Genomic DNA, 17,906 nt, shown 5'->3' with positions numbered 1-17,906 from the left:
CGGTAGCCTCTACCTTACACCAAAAGGTGAAGTTGCTCACGGATCATGGTGCAGTAACACTTATGGGTAATCCAGAAATTATGAATGTTTCTAGTGTTGGAAAATTGGTACTCCACTTAGATGAAGAAGGGGGTAGTCGATTAGACGAATTCACTATTCATAATATTGATCTGATTCAATTGGCTCATGGAAGGAAGAAGAAGAAACCGAGGAAGATCCGGAAGAGGACTTAGAGGAAGATGAAGAAACTGAGGAAGATCTGGAAGAAGTAGGAACTGAGGAAGATCCAGAAGAAGGGCTTTAAAAAGATGACAATAACTTTGAGGTTAAACCTTAAAAATTTAGGGGTGGAACAAATTGGTCTAATGAAGATGAGGCAGAAAGAGAGCCTACAACTCTAAAAGACAACAACCCATGTTTTAGAGGAGAATCTTGGACAAGTAATTATTTTAGACAGGGTCATGATGAGGGATCTCGGAAGAGGTCTAAGGCCGAGGATTTCAATTTGGATTTCAATGTCCTTTGTTATAGAAGGTTAGTATACCTAGAGGAGTTGATTCTTTTCCCTAACTACATGCATGAATATCTTTATCTTAATCTCCCCCAGTTCGAGAAGTTCAATGGGTTGGGAGATCCTATCCTCCATTTATACAACTTTGTGAACACCTTATATCCTTTAAATGTTCCAGAAGAACATTTTCCTATGTTGTTCAACAGAAGTCTGGATGGGCCTGTGTTATCCTGGTATTATACCTTAGGGGAAACAAGTAAAGGTTCTTGGGGAGAAATAGCTCAAGCATTTAGTGATTGGGAATTTGAATTTCGACAGACTGACACCGAAAAATTGAAGCTAGTGAATATGGAGCAAAGTGACCGGGAATCATTTTCACATCTCTTTTCAAGATGTTCTTACATTCAAGCTCAACTTCGTTTTCCCATTACTGATCGGGGGTTTATGTTGATATTACTAAGGAAGTTAAATGATTTTTATTATCTACATATGGTCTCCATCAAATACGCCGACCTCTCGCACATGGAGAAACATGGTTACGAAATTGATGCCTATCGACTACAGGAAAGAAGGCCTAAGGTGCACCCTCAAGGTGAAAGAGCTAACAGGAGGATATTCACTCAAATCGACGAACCATTGAGTGTGGTGTATGATCGTTTGAGAAAAAAAGGTATTCTTCGGGTAAAAAGTTATGAGTATTCATTACCACCACATGGAACCGATATGAGACAATATTGCAGTTATTATCATCAACATGGGCATAGAACAGATACTTGTGTACGACCTTAAGTGTGCAATCTAGGATCTCATTGATTGTCGGATCATCACTCCGGCCCATCCTAAGTCCAGCGCACCAGAGACAAGCCCGGCACAGCCACAAGCCTCTCAAGCTGATTTGTTCCTTCAACTACTCGAAGAAGGTCGTATCAAGCCACTACCTCGTCGAGCAGGAGCTGATCCTGTTGGACCAAATCTCAACAAATATTGTCACTATCATTAGTTACATGGCCATGATACTAACGAATGTCACGCCCTTCGTTGGTGTATAAAGCGCACAGCTGGAATTTCCTGCCCAAATCAGAAAGTGTCCATAAATGCCCTTTCCCTTTTGACACGCGAAGACGATCCCACTCTTTTGATTGCTCGTCACTATTCGGAAAAGATGTCTCATCAAGACTACGAGAAAGACTGTTGAAAACCTTGAAGCCTAAGGAATCTCTACATGGGAAAGGAAGCATCCACAAAAACATGGTGACCTCTATCTTACCCTCCATGAAAGGGGTAGTATGAGCATTGTAAACCAAGCATTTTTTTTCTTTCTCTTTATGTTTTCTTTTGGTACAAAGAACTACGTTCAGCTTGATCCCCAAAGCACTATTTCATGATCATACACAAAAATTGTACTTTCATGCACATTGTTATAAGGGTACGTAGGCAACTCTGATCGAGTGCAGCTGTTTCAAAAAAATATTCTTCTTCCATTTTGAACTACGACGGGTCTAATTCTCTAAAAAAAGGGAAAAATACAAAAAATCTGTCTGCAGATACGTAGGCAGCCTTGTGGCACAACCCAAAATAATTAAAAGATTTTTTTTGGAATGAACACCCCGCTAACTTATCAAATTAACAGACGTCTTTTAAATGTTTGCCAAAATCTTTTTGTTTCCCACATGCATTTTTGCATTTATCATTTACTTTTTTATTATTTTCAAAAAAAGGGGAGGAAGTCCTAATCTTAAGTATGTAATGTTTAGGTATCCTTTGCCAACCAATGACCAACCAAACTCAAAAATCTACTCTATCCCCAAATTCCATTCAAGAAATCCAAGATCCAATACCACAAACACTTATCAGAGGACTTCAATTGATGATGAAAATGGGTTATGTTCCGGGACCTGGTTTAGGTTGAAATGGTGAAGGCATGAGGCACCCAATCCCAATATTTGATAAGCAAAATCGTCATGGTTTGGGTTTCGATGAGAAAATGGGTTCTAAAGTTATGAAAAGGAAGTCTCTCACCTTGAATGGGCAATTTGTGTTGCAAAATGACACTAAGCCATTTTATGAGTTTTCGGAACCTTGGTGTGACTTGGATAAAGAAAAAATTCACCCTGGGTTAGAAATTTTCTTTGCAGAAGCAAGGAATGAAGAATTTATTAAGAAATGGTTTGATAAGAAACCGTTATTTAAGAAAGATATTGATTGGGCTGACCATCTAAAGCAAGGAGTTCTAAGCGGCTTGTTTTCATCAATTTCTTATTATGAAGTTTGATTCGATCCCATTACACTTATCACTCTAATTGTTGGGGTTTGGTGAGTCCGACTCACCGCGGAAACAACCCCGTCCCGAGGAACCACTCGCAATAATTTAAATCATAAAGCATAAATAAATAATCACAAAGAAAAGATAACGAATCTTACCCTCGAAGCGAGCTTCGCCCAAAAACCGGGGCTCTTACTTGAAATCTACGAGCACGTCAAGCGCCGCGCCTCCGACGGTATCCACCCACAAAAGGCGAACACAACTTTAAGGTCCGCTACCTTGGGGTTAGCAAGGTCCGACCAAAACCCGAGTGTTATATGAGTTTAAGAGTTTTTCCAAAAATTATGGAATGCTCTTTTTAACTCCCACTCAAGCACTTTACTCCAAATCCCAAGGTTGGTATTTATAGAGGAAAGTATGAGTGGGAATTTCTATCCCATCAATGTGGGATCATGAAATTCCACAAATTAATTTAAAGCTAAATTAAATTAAAATTGCAAACTAATAATAAATCTACAAGTGGCATTACCATGTGAGATGGGTTGGTGAGGACCACATGGAGAGTAGGGGACCATACTTGCTCCCCACTCAATACTCTCCTTGTGCCACATGTCCTCTCCCACTTGCTCCCATATTCCATGCTTCCCCTTAATCCACGGCCCTATGGCCCGAGCCAAGCCACAAACCAAGCCCGAGCCCAGCCCGCACCCAGCTGCTGCTGTGGCGCGGTGCGGCTGCTGCTGTGCTAGCGTGCCTAGCTGCTGCACGCACCACGTGCTGCGGCTGCTAGCTGCTGCTGGCCGTGGCTGCTAGCACGGTGCGCTAGCACATACCAGCCAGCCATGCTAGGCTCGGCTTGGTGTTTGCTAGCCACCTTTGCTAGGACATTTTTGCCCCCAACATTCGGATGCTCGGGGCACTCCGATGCTAGGGTATTTTGGGAATATGGTCGATTTATTATTATTTTTGCGCGTCTCGTCTTTTATTATTTTGACTCGACTTCCAACGATCGGTTTCGACGCTCTAAGCTCGAATTACCGACGTCTAAATATTTAACACTCGGGCGACGAATTAATTTCTTCCGAATTAATTCGTCGAGTTGGTTCGTATATTTTGCTTGGGTGTGACCCGAAGGGTTCAGTCAAGATTAAGCTGTAATATTAATTATATTAATATTACTGATCGGAAGCGGCCTCCACCCAGGCATTCCGATCACTTGACCTTACTGAATATATTAGCTTTCTAATAATTCTGAACCCGCTATCAGAATAATACACTTGTTCGAAGGACACCATTCCTTTCACTAATAAAAATAAAAATTGAAAACAATATCCGACCCGAAACTCAAGAACGGTTCCTTCCTTTCCCCGAACTATATCCTTTTCAATCCTCTACCTTAGATGGTTATGAAACTGATATCTCATCAGCTAGCCAATCATCTATCCATACACTGCTTGATATCTCATATCATGAAGATATCGAAGGAGTTGCTTGTAAACATGTTAGAGTACAAGAAATTGATCTTGATCATGATGCATTTTCTAATAATGAACTTTTCAATGAACCTAAATCATGCGTGACACCCATGTAAGAGTCTATAACTATAAACATAGGTATGGATAATGATGTAAAAGAAGTCAAGATAGGATCGTCCCTTTCCCTTGATGAACAAAATGCATTCATTATTTTACTTAAAGAATATGTGGATATTTTTGCATGGTCTTATGTTGATATGCCTGGTGTCGATCGTAATATTACTAAACATCGTATACCACTCTTCCCCGGTAGCAAGGTGTAGACATCTACTTTTGGCCTCCTGTCCCGACAGGTTGTGCAATGACGATAAATAAAACCATCTTCGTGTTGGATCAAAGTAAAGAATACTTATGGATAACTAGTTAAGCCACAAAACACAAAAGACTAGCCCAAATTAAAGAAAAAGCCAAAACAAAGGTCCAATTAACTAAACCCGATCATAATTAGGCTTAAGCCCGTGCATAAAACCTAATAATGACGGATTTAGGAGCGCCTAGGTTAAATCTTAGTGATGCCGCAGAAAAAGCCGCGCGCATCTCAAAGAGTCGCGCTGGGCTACCGCGCACAACTAATTAAGTTGCGCGTGACACCTAGCGCAACCAGCAGAGTTGCGCTGCGGAAGATTCAGAACTATACGTAAAATATAAAATCGAATCTTACCATAAAGTCGCGCGCAAGACAATTAGTTGCGCTGCCCATAGCAGCGCAACCCAATAACTTGCGCTGGGTTGCCGCGCGCAACTCATTTTGTGGCGTGCGATACCTGCTGCGGCAGAATGCTCGAAACCCTAAACCTAATCATTCCCTATAAATACGAGCTTAGACCGAGGCTTAAATAGACAGAAATTAACCTAAAACTCTGGCGAAATACTTGAGAACTTGTGCAACCTAGCCCCTATTGTCCTAAACAATCACCCTTTTGATACTTTGTTACTACGGTGGAGGTTCCCCAACAAGAAGGAGTCCATAAGTATTCTAAACGGAGATCTATCAAAGAGAAGTGGTAAATTCCCAAGCACTTAGTTAAATCACATTTATTTTCTTGTTTAAAAAGATTTTAATTAATTAATTAGTGTTGTTTGATCACCTTTAAAATAATTAATTAATCAATTCCACATAGTATCTTGCGTTAAATAAAGATTAGAATTGAATTAAATAATTGTTGGTTGATCACTTAAGCCAAGGCGAATCTTGTTTATGTTCTTGTCTTTTTCACGAATTTAATTAAATAAGCATAACGACATTACAATGTATTTCCTACGTGAATTAATGCTTGTAAATAAAATCAACTAACATAGTTTTAGGTATCGCGTTGCATATATTGTTTGGTGATGAAATTGTAAAAAAGGAAGAGCTAGTAGAGGTCGTACTAGGGCTAAGATAACGATTCCCCTCTAAAAGGAACGTTATTTTAGTACCCCCGCTCCCGAACTCATTTCTGGTTTATAGATCAATTTGGGCATGGGTAAACTTATGATTCGTGCTAATTATTCCATGAACTTCACATGGAAGAAAGGCATGAACGAGGTTTATGAGTTTTCCTAAAACTCATTGGCGACTCCTACTTGTTTCTTACAAAAAAGCGTAATGATAGAATCAATTCTAATTCAAGGTCCCCCAAATAGTCAGGAATTCAAAATTCTACTACACCCTAACAAGTGTAAAGTCCTAGGATATTAAGTGGACATGGGCATTTAAGGAGAGTACCCCTTATGATAGGATCACCCTCCTTACACAAGGCAAAGCAACAAAAGCTTCGTTGAATGAAACCGGAAGTTAGTCTCAAAATTAAAAAACAAGTCCAAAAGCAGCTTGATGTTAACTTTATCAAACCAATCAAGTATTCAAAATGGCTAGCGAATGTGGTGGTAGTGCCCAAAAAAGATGGAAGGGTCAGAGTGTGCATTGATTTTAGGGATTTAAATTCAGCATCACCGAAAGACTATTTTCCATTACCCCACATTGATGTTCTAGTTGATAACACTGCCGAACACGCCATGTTCTCATTCATGGATGGTGTAGGGAATATTTCAAGCATTACCCAAACGTGAACCCCACTGTGATCATACACTAAAGCATGGTGGCGTCCAAAGGGAAGGAAGCTAGAGCAAAAGAGTCGCCAACAAGTTTTAGGAACTTGTAAACCGTTCACAAGGTGAAGGTTACACCCCTTAACGATCCAGGAGATTGTCAACTCCAATAGGTCTGGAACCATGAATGGTAGTTCGGGGATGAAGGTACAAATCCAACCTAAAAGAAATTGAACCTGCCCTAATAATAGGCCTCTACTTTATTCTGATCGTATTCATGTGCGCTTTCTGACTAACATGCAATCAATAGGATTAACCCTAAACTTGTTTATCTATGTTGGCTGAATATTAATGCAAAAATAAATCTATTATTTGCGATCACTTGAATTATAATCAAATTAACCCTAAACAAGATTATTAATTATCTTATATAAGCGTGATTACAAGTACAAATTCCCTTTAAACATGCATAAAAGGTGTGATCAAGCAATAACAATAATATATATCAAGCAACATGATATTAATCATAATAATAATCATCATCATAATCATGTTAAAGCATAATAATAGCAAGATCCTAGGCATGATACTAACAAGATTAATAACAAACCCTAGCATGTCACTAAACAATAAAGATCAAATATATAGCCCTAACATGATACTATTAGGAAAGACAATAAAAGGCATCATAGAAATCATAATTACCATTATATTCTTTACCCTAAACATGATACTAGGAACTTATTGTTGTCACCCTAAACATCAAATTAAGAAAAACATCCTAACATGATACTAGGAATAAACATAACAACCTAAACATGATCTTTATATCATAATATCAATAAATCAATTAAAGCACTTACTTAGATGCCTCGTACCTCTTTCTAATAACAAAATACACACGTTAATAACTTCAAGGAAAATAATAATCAAAGAAATAAATTAAATAATTGAAAGAGAGCTTAAGAAAGTTTAGACTAGATTTGGGACCAAACCCTCAGAAATCAAACCTTTCACGTCAAGGGCGAAGGTAACTTCGAACTTGGCTAGGTGTGTCTAGATCTTGTGAATGCAGAATTTTGTTTGTAAAAAGTTGTTTAAGAAAGAGAGAGAGAAAGAGTAATCAAGAGATTCTTGATAAGAGTTGGTGATAGAGAGAATTGATGAGAATTGATTAGAAGAATTGATGATCCAAAACAGGAGTTTTAGGAGGTTATTTATAGAGAAAATCAGCCAGATATGATAGAGTTTCGAAAAGAATAAAACACGACCGCAGCGCCAAACACGCACCTGTCGCCAGACGCTGGACTGCAGTGCCAAACAATGGACTGTAGCGCCAAACTCTAGGTCTGGCGCAGACACCATGTCTGTCGCCAGACGCTAGGCCTCGCGTCCGACGCTGCAAGACAGTTTTTATGGATTTTAATTTTATTATATCTTTTGATCCAGAAGTCCAAATAAGTCATATAATATGTCATTGGAAAGATCTTGAAGTCTACTTTCCAACCCAATTAAAATCCGATTAAAATCTTTTGTAGATAAAAAGATATGGCTGAAATAGTGGAAGGGTGTCAGTTTTGGATAGAGTTTCATATCTCATTCATATCTTTTTCGTTATAGCTCGGATTTAATATTATAATATATCATTGGAAAGATAATTTCAAGATATATCCAACCATATAAAATTTGGATAAAGATTATGAGACACGAAAATAATATATGAATATATTCCACTTCGTACAAAACAAGGATTCTCAAAAGGAGTAGTTTTATTCAATTTCAAACTCTTTGAAACATAATTATCAATCCTAACTCCATTAGGATTTAAGAGAAACTTCTAGAATATTCTAGAAGACTATAATTAATCCTAATAGCTTTAGGAATGATAATTAATAATAGGCCCTCCTCTAGATCATTGGGCCGTAGGTAAAATACGGTTTGAGCCCAGTTTAGTATTTTGGCCATAACTTTCTCATTATTCATCGGAATTGGGCTTATAATATATTGCTGGAAAGGTATTTTCAAGCTCCATACAACTACACCATTATTGGACCCTTTTCATGGACCAAACTAAACTGGAATGCACTTTTTTCATAAATAAGGTAAGAAAATAAATATTTTCAAAAACAGAAAGAAGAGATATTTTAATAAAAACATCCTCATCACTAGACTTTTCACACTTTCACTTTGTTCGATAATCAAATGACATGAAAGGTATTCATCACTGGGTTTGGTTTTGGGGAGACACATTTGGGTGTCTACAGATGGATTTTCATGGTACAATCAGATACTCATGTCAGAAGAGGACATGTCAAAAATTTCTTTTATTACCCCATGGGGAACTGACGGGTTAAAGTCGTATCCCCTAATCAAAAATAAATACCTAAGTCCTCTAACAAAAGTAGATAGTGAAGTAGGGTCGAACTCCACAGGGAAACAAGTCTTTTTACTCCTAATTAATTATTATAATCTAAATTATCTAAGTAACCTATATTTTTGGGAATAAAGTCTATACTACGAAGAATAAGTTTAGGGAGAGAAACAATAATAAGAAGGCCTAGGGTACAGGTTCACCAATAATTAATATTCCGGGATAAAACATAATTACTAATAATCAACATTGCACAAATAACATGATCAACAGGCTCTCGTAAGTTATTAATCAACTTAGATCTAACAGGCTCTCGCAATTTACTAGATCTAAGTTCCTATTAAAAATAGCCTTTAATATTAAATTAACATCTGCTCGATTCATCAATTCAATATTGCTAAACATTCACAATCAAATTACATCTACTCGATTCATAATCTAATTGCAAAGAATTAAAACAATTCAATAAGAAATTATCATGCAATACCAATAATCAATAATAACAAATTATCCCTTCATATTAATTATGGATCCCCATAAACCCTAGAATGAAACTACTCAGACATAATCATAACTAAACTAATCAAATAAATAAAACAAAACATAATCAAATAAGTAAATGAAATAGCTGAAATTAAAGGAGAAGAAATTGTTACCAAAGGAAATCTGAATTAATGGAAGTAATTAAGAACAAGAGTTGAGAGAGAATTTAAGAGAGAGAAATATCCTAAGTAGAGAGAGAAAATCTAAAAAAGAAGGTAAACCAAAATTACGCACATAATTCGTACTTAAACCTTCCTCAAAACAAAAATTAAAACTAAACTAATCAGGTCTGAGAAAAACACGCGCCTGATCGAGCTAGAGGCCGCCCGATCGGGCGCGCCTTTTTCCTTGCGCTTCTTCTCAGCAGCGTCGCCCGATCGTGCTAGATGCTCGCACGATCGGGCATGCCTTAGGCCACACACCAGCACCAAATGCATGCCGCGCCCGATCGTGCTAGCTTGCCCGATCGGGCCCTTGCTTCTCTTCGAGGCTTGGACTTCGATTGGGCTTGATTCCTCGGCCCAATCCGAATTTCCTCTTCGGGTCTTGAATACTCGGTCCAAATACCTCGGTATCCCGATTACCGAGCCCTTAATCACCAGCTCGATGACTCTAACCGGCCTTGGGCTTCAAAGATGGTCGTGCTCTTCTAATTTCTGTAGTCACTCCATGAAAAACCCGAGAAAATGCTCCAAAGGTGCAATTTCCTACAAAACTCAACAAAGACTACGAAAACACTAGAAAACACCAATTAGCAATAAAAGTGGCTCGAAAGAGCCAAAAACACTACTAATTATGACCAAGGGACGGGGGTAAATTACTATATAAAATGGACATATCAAGAACCTTTTGTTATTGAGAAATGCCCTTCAGATTAAAGAATGCTGAGGCAACCAATCAACAGGTTGCAACGACGATTTTGCATGATCTCATCCATGATATTGTGGAGGTGTATGTTGATGACATGATTGTCAAAAGTCATGATCGTGAGACACACCTTGGTTCTTTAAAATCATTCTTCAACAGAATTAGGAAATACAATCTGAGATTGAATCCTCAAAAATGTGTATTTGGGGTAACTTCGGGAAAGCTTCTGGGCTTTGTTGTAAGTCAAGACGGAATCAAAGTCGACTATGACAAGGTAAAGGCCATACAAGAGCTTCCTCCACCAAGAACGTAAAAGGAGCTTGCATTGCCCTTATTTACGCAACAAAGAACCTTTGACAATATTTGCAATCACATTCAACTTATCTGGTTTCGAGATTAGATCCAATCAAGTACATTTTTGAGAAACCAATCTTGAGTGAAAGAATATCAAGATGGCATGCGATATTGTCAAAATTTGACATTTAGTGTGTGAATCAAAAGTCTGTTAAAGGGAGGGCTATATCTGAAGCTTTGGCTTATGGACCCATATCGGGTGATGAATTTAATGATGATTTTCCAGATGAACTTATTTTCTGTCTTAATACATCACAATGGAAGATGTATTTCGACGGAGCCTCTAACAGGAGGGGGAATGGTGCAGAAGTATTATTGATTGATCCTCATGGAGTACATGTTCCTTTCGCTGTGAAGCTTAGTTTCCCAACAACGAATAACACGGCTGAATATGAAGCTTGTATCTATGAAATCAAAGCAGCATTAGCAGCTGGTGCAAAAAATCTCACGGTATATGGTGGTTCTTATCTTATAATTTCCTAGACTATTGGAGCTTGGAAAGTTCGGGATGAAAGGTTACAAGTGTACATGGAGTATCTTCAACAATTTATCCCATTCTTTGAATAAATAGAGTTTAAACACCTTCCCCGCAAGCAAAACAGCTTCACCGATGCTTTGGCAAATCTTGGGGTAAATTTGACTTGGGATGATGATGTAAAGGTACAGTCAGTAACGATTGTAGAAAAAGAAATTCCAATGGTTAATTTTGAACCAACAATTGCTCTACTAACCCAAGAAGATAGTGAGGATGCTTGGTATACTGATATTAAGAAGTATCTAATCGGTGGAGAATCTCCTGAAGGGAGTCACAAGAAGGATCAGTTGGCTATTCGAAGGCTAGCTTCTCATTTCATAAAATTAAAAGGTTTGTTGTATCATAAAAGTGTGGATGGAAACTTGCAATTATGCATCGATGGGGAACAGACACAAAGGATCATGGAAGAAGTACATGGGGAGAATGTAGGCCTCATATGAATGGACGAATCGAGCAGGGTATTATTGGACCACCTTGGAAAGTGATTGCATCCATTTTGTACGAACATGCAAAAAATGTCAGCTATTTGCAAACCTTAATCATATGCCGCCAGTTAGCTTGAATAATTTTTCTTCGCCATGGCCCTTTTCCAGCTGGGGCCTAGACATCATTGGGAAATACATCCGAAAGCTTCGAATGGGAATCAATATATATTGGTTGTTGTTGATTATTTTTCGAAATGGGTGGAGGCATCATCATATTCAAAACTAGGGGCAAAACAAGTTTCAAAATTTGTGATCAATAACATTATATGTCGGTATGAGGTACCTTTTGAAATTATCTCTGACAATGGTTCACAATTTGAAGGCCATCTTAAAGAAACCCTTAAGAAGTACAAAATCAGGCATCACCAATCTTCGCCATATTGTCCTCAAACCAACGAAGTTGTTAAAGCAGCTAACAAAACCATCAAGAGGATAATCGCCAAGATGACAGATAGGGCTAGAGAATGGCCTGATAAACTTCCCTATGCACTATGGGGATATAAAATTTCCATTCGAACACCAACTGGGACTACTCCATATTCTTTGGTATATGGAATGGATCCGCTTCTTCCAATCGAAACAGAGATTCAATCGCTTCACGTAATGAATGAAAGCGAGATATTTGAAGAGCAATGGTTTAAAGAAAGATATGATGAGCTTTCTTTAGCAAGTGAATGAAGGTTATAGGCCCTTCACAACATTCAAATTTATCAAAGACGCATTGCCCGGGCTTTTAATAAAAAGGTCAGGGAAAGGAATATACAAGAAGGAGATCTGGTACTTAAGGAAAATCGAGCACCGATTCATGATCCACGTGGAAAGTTCAAGCCAAACTAGTCTAGTCCTTTCCTGGTCAAACATCTTACACCAGCAGGAGCAGTAAAATTGATGGATCTTGAAGGAAATGAGTTTGTTCATTTCACCAACCTTGATCAGTTGAAAAATTATTATGCTTGATTGGTACAGTGTTGTATTTGTGAGATTCGCAAAAAAAAAAAAAAAAAAAAAAAACAAAAAAACAAAAAAAAAAACAAAAAAAAAAAAAAACTGTGAATCTCCTACTAGCTTTAAATAGGTATATGTGTAACATGTTAAAGTTTAGATTTCATTCATGTTTGCATTGCATGCTTAAGGGTCGTGTAGAAATATTCATTATTATTAAAAGATCGTGATCAAGTCAATACTTAACAAAATATGATTACAACAAACAAACAGTTTTTTTTTATTTATTCAAACATAACACAAACTCTCTCGCTTTTTGGCGAGGTTACAACTTTTTTTTTTTAAAAAAAACACGAAAACAGCAACCACATACACCATACCCGAAAAACCAATGCCTTCGGAAATGATTTCTTCTTTTGGAATTGAAAATGCACAAACAAGGGAAACACAAGTACAAGTATTGAAATACAATAAGGAAATCCTTCCAAGGATTTATTTAAGCATCACCCTTGAGGTCTTCCAACAACCATGTTGTGTAGGACACGGTTGGAACATTATCCTCAAGAACTGAAAATGCTGGGAGCATTCGTGCAAATTGCCATACATGAGATGATGCCCTAGAAGCTTCCACATTCCCAATTTCATAGGTGGTGCAAGGTACCACTGAGAGCTCATGGAGCTCTAGGAGTCGTTGGAGTTGGCCCGCTTGTCTCAAGCATCTCCAAGGAAGATAGAAGGTGACGCGACACAATCCTGGAAGTTGGACACCTCTGCGCCTACTAGTGCTAATTGTTATGAAATCTATGTTGAGAAATGAAATGATCCATTCCACATCAGCTGCGGCAAATAGGTCTGTCCATGCACCATGGTTGCAACATTGACGGAATATAGGAAAAAAACCTCTCACCCGAATATGTCGGGTTTGGTAAGGAATTCGAATAGGTGGTCTAGACAGCTTAATTTTCTCACATAACTAGAGTTGAAGCACGATTGGACATCCTTTGACAAAACCCCCTGGATTTTGTTTCAGATTGTCAAGCCCCATCATAAGTTCCCCTGGGATAAGAGGCCCTAAACGGTTCCCTGACTTAATCTGTGACAACAAAGAAAGGCAGCGAACATGACAGGAAAATAATGATTCCTTGAGTAAAACAAGGCCGAGCAATAAAAGGATGCAAGCTCTTTCTTGGCACTTTTGGAAATTTTCATTGTTGGCAAATTCCCAATGAGGTAAAGAGAAAGTTTTAAGGAAATTCTCTAACATTAAAATGTCAAGTAGGCGATAATTGCTTTCCATATTTAATGGTATACCTAAAAAATCTCTCATGACCGCATCAGTTGCCCTTGGGTCAGCAGGTTTAATCACACGGCCTCGTTTTGAAGACCTAGTAAACCCTTTGCTTCTTCCGGAAGGGGGGTCATTTCCGTCTTTCCAAAGCGAAAAACATGGCGTTCTTCATCCCAAAATTCAACAGCAACATGAATCATATCATACCGAGGTTGGATAGATAGGAGAGGGGTGATGGTTCTGGTAAAGACACTTGTATAAGGGGAAAGACGAGGTGGAGAAATGTTTTCGACCACCCCTTTTAGTTGGAGCTTTCTAACTCCGCTGATTTCATTGATTTCTTGAAACATTGCATTCATTTTTTTCTTAGAAAAATTAAGGAGAGAAGAAATAAGACTTAAGAAGCTTGAAAGGAGAAGGAGGGAATTGATTTAGTGTAGAAAGAATGAGTATCACCTCCTTTTTATAGGGGTGGTGGTGATAATGTGCCAGGAAGAAAAGGCCGAAGGAGTTTACTTTTCCGAAAACTCAGTACAAACCACCTGATGTTCTTACATCCGAAATCCATAAATTATGTTCCTTCAAGAATGATTATTATCTTCCCTAAAGCTCGTGGAAATTGGAATTTTGATCTTTTAAACATATGTCTAAATTAAACTAGTGCAAGGTTCAGCCAGTTTTTCAACTGCACCCAAGCCAACATTTGTGTTGCAATTGAGTGAGAATTTCACTCTATTTTTCAGCCAGTTTTTCAACTGCACCCAAGCCAACATTTGTGTTGCAATTGAGTGAGAATTTCACTCTATTTTTCAGCCAGTTTTTCAACTGCACCTAAGCCAACATTTGTGTTGCAATTGAGTGGGAATTTCACTCTATTATTCAGCTAGTTTTTCAACTGCACCCAAGCCGACACTTGTGTTGCAATTGAGTGAGAATTTCACTTAATTTTTCATCCAGTTTTTTAACTGCACCAAAGCCAGTGTTTAAATGAAAATTAGTTGGTATTTTCCTTCCTTTTTTCAGAAACATACATCAAAATTTCGTGTCTTTTCTCAAACATTGATTATCGTTTTATTTAAACTCAATCAATGTGGGGCAATCTGTAGGCACTAAATTTTGATCCTACTTTTGTAATTGTCACTATTAATTATCTTTTATTATTATAGTTATCGTTTTTTGCAAATAATCATTATTATTATTTTGCTAAATATTTTTATAAACTTAATGACGAAGAAAACGAGTAATAATAATGATTTTTATTTATAATTTCCAAAATACATGTTACAATTTGTACTTCTAAACTACTAAATTACAAAATATTGAAGTACAACTAACACAACATGCATTTTTACCCTGCACCACCGAAATAATTTTCGGGCTTTACTTGAAGATTAAGAAGTAAATTAATACAGCCATTAGGAGGACCACTAGCCCCACAATGTACATGAAGTACGCCCTTATCATCTTCATGTCTTTTGCAAAGGTGAAGACAGGCCGATCTTCCTGGTTTTCTTGAAACATGTTTGTTTAGTTTTTTCGGGTAAGGAGGAAGATGGAAGAAGATAAGAATTAAGTGGTGAGTGGAGATTTTGGATAAGGGTAATTTCTTTTTATAGTAAAAAGTAGGTATTTTAGACAGTATTTCTATACGTATATGTATAATAATCGTATAGTATAAAGTATAATATTTTTTGTCTGGCTAGGGGAGTATGTCATTTTCTCTATAAACAGGCATTATTTATTCCTTTAGAGTATATTAATTATATTAGTATGTTCACTTAGATTGTTAGAGTATTTTATATTTTTTTATTTTATCTAGTGCATTTTGCGATTTGTGCAATACCCTATTATATGACCAGTTTACCTATAAAGTCCACAACTCTAAAGACTCATGCCCAACCAATATAGGGAAGTGACAAACATTCCCACACATAAATAAGTACTACATGTTGTAGTGCTAAAGGAACCTCCTTTTATATATACTTGTTAAAATGTCATTGTCATTTTATTCCACAGTTAATACTTGTTCCGATAAATACAAGTTCGGACCAAACCCGTCGATATTTAAAGAGGGGGATACGTATGGATAAAAATGTATTCTTTTTATCAAGAATGTGTGATTGTTTTGTATAATTATTATGTTGAATAGTAGGTGAATAGTGTTGGCAGGGTGAGTATCCGGCGTTAAACTAGGATCCGTTTTCTCATTTCGATTAAGTATCAATATTGTAGCAGCATGGCTAAGGGTCCCATGGAGTATTATGATGAAAGAAAGCCGTTTTTTTTCTGCGTAAATCATGTCTAAGAATGTGGATACTGACTTTCTTTTGTAATTTGTTCTTTTCTTCTTGTTTTACTTTTTTTTCTTATTTACTTTGTATAACTTGTTTATTTCAGTCTAATTTTTGTATCCTTTCGTCAATTTTGATGAACAATTTTCAATAGTGAAATAATGTTACCTTTTTTTTTTATCCCCCCACGGTTAATATTGGATCCAATAGATATCAATTCAGATCAATGATCATATATCGATAGGAAGCGTGTATGTGGACAGGAGTAAAACAGGCTGTTAATGGATGAATCAACGGTAGAACTTTATGCTTGTAGCAATTAGATAGGATACGTAGAGGAATTTTAAAGGGAGGAATGTTAGGCATTTAGAAATGCATAACAAAGGGTATTCATGTAATTATGCATATGTACAAACGAATAAATATTCTGATATCATTGGATGATCAAATGGTACCATTGAATATACAGTGATACTATATGTGCACATAATGATATTATATATGCATTCAGTTGTACTAAATTTATGCGTAAATAGTACCACTGATGACTCAATGGTACTATATAAACTTTCAGTTGAACAATCAGCATGTGGTCCCCCATCACGTGATACAATCCGACCAAAAAATAGGTGTGGTCCACCTACTTGCCTTTCTCTTCCTATCTCTCTCCTCTTTTCTCTCTCTACCATGTGTTTTTATAATATTTTAATCAATGTTATGCATTAGTAAATGCATAACTTTCCTCCATTTCTAGTTCCTCAGGATACGTATGCCTGAATCTACAGTGGTACTTTAAGCTTCTAGAAATTAGTTAGGATATGAATGCATGAATCCATAATGGTAATGTGACTGAGTAGCAGTTAGTTATGAGCTCATCATGATGATGAAGCCCTTTTCTCTTCGTTTCTTTAGTTTGCTTTGTTCCAATTTTTGTATCTCTTGTCATCGTCAATTGTGAAATAATGCGACTATGATAAATATAAATTTGTGTTTTAGTAGATTAAGGAAAGATAAGAGTTCACCTTTTTTTTAAGGGTCATTCGGTTAAGGAAATATATTTTACTCTTGACTACCTTAAATTTATGTCGTATGAATTAATATTGTATGATTTTATATGGTGTATTTTCACTTTGACCACGTCAATTTTATGACTTTATATGATTTACTTTATATGATTTACTTTATTTTATACTTTTAGTAAGGGTCATTGTTTGTAATGCTCGTATGTATACGATTTTGTCATATGATTAGATGTTCCTGGGTAAATTTATATGTACTATCTAATAAGGGCAGGGGTTATTCTTCTTTTTCAATTTTTTATAAACTCTGAAATATTTTGTCCAACCCTATTAGTATGGTAACCTGATGTCTTTGTGTAACTTTCAGAGCTGATGTTTATTTTATAAGTGTTGTTTTAGTACCTTGGTGAGTATAATACTCATAAAAAAATTTAGGCACTCTGTTATCGTATACCATGTGAGTATTATTTTGAGTTGTGACATGACTTGGTCATATATTTTCTTTTTTGTAATACCATGGCATTTTAGAACCATTTTATTATATGAATATTAGAGTTGATTTTATTACGATTTTCTTTATTTTATCAGTTTAAGTGTTGTAAAACAGATTAAGTAGTTTGTTACATATAAAACGAAAGAATTTAATATCAAGATTCTCATTATTACTAAAATCTTGATATTTATCAAAATAATCCTTGAATTTTAATTTATTTACTTTTCTCTTTACAAATTAACCCCTTTATTTTCCTATAAATACCCCCTAATTTTCAAGTTAAAAACACACCAAAATTTCCTACAATTTCTCTCTCTAAAAATTTCTCCTCTAATCTTTACTTAAATCTCTCTAATTTAGCTTTATTTTTTAAGTTAT

This window comes from Chenopodium album, chromosome 9 (assembly GCF_948465745.1).
Source record: "Chenopodium album chromosome 9, dcCheAlbu1.1, whole genome shotgun sequence".
NCBI classification, from domain to species: Eukaryota; Viridiplantae; Streptophyta; class Magnoliopsida; order Caryophyllales; family Amaranthaceae; genus Chenopodium; species Chenopodium album.
The sequence above is the reverse complement of the archived record's forward strand: the minus strand, read 5'-3'. Positions refer to the sequence as shown.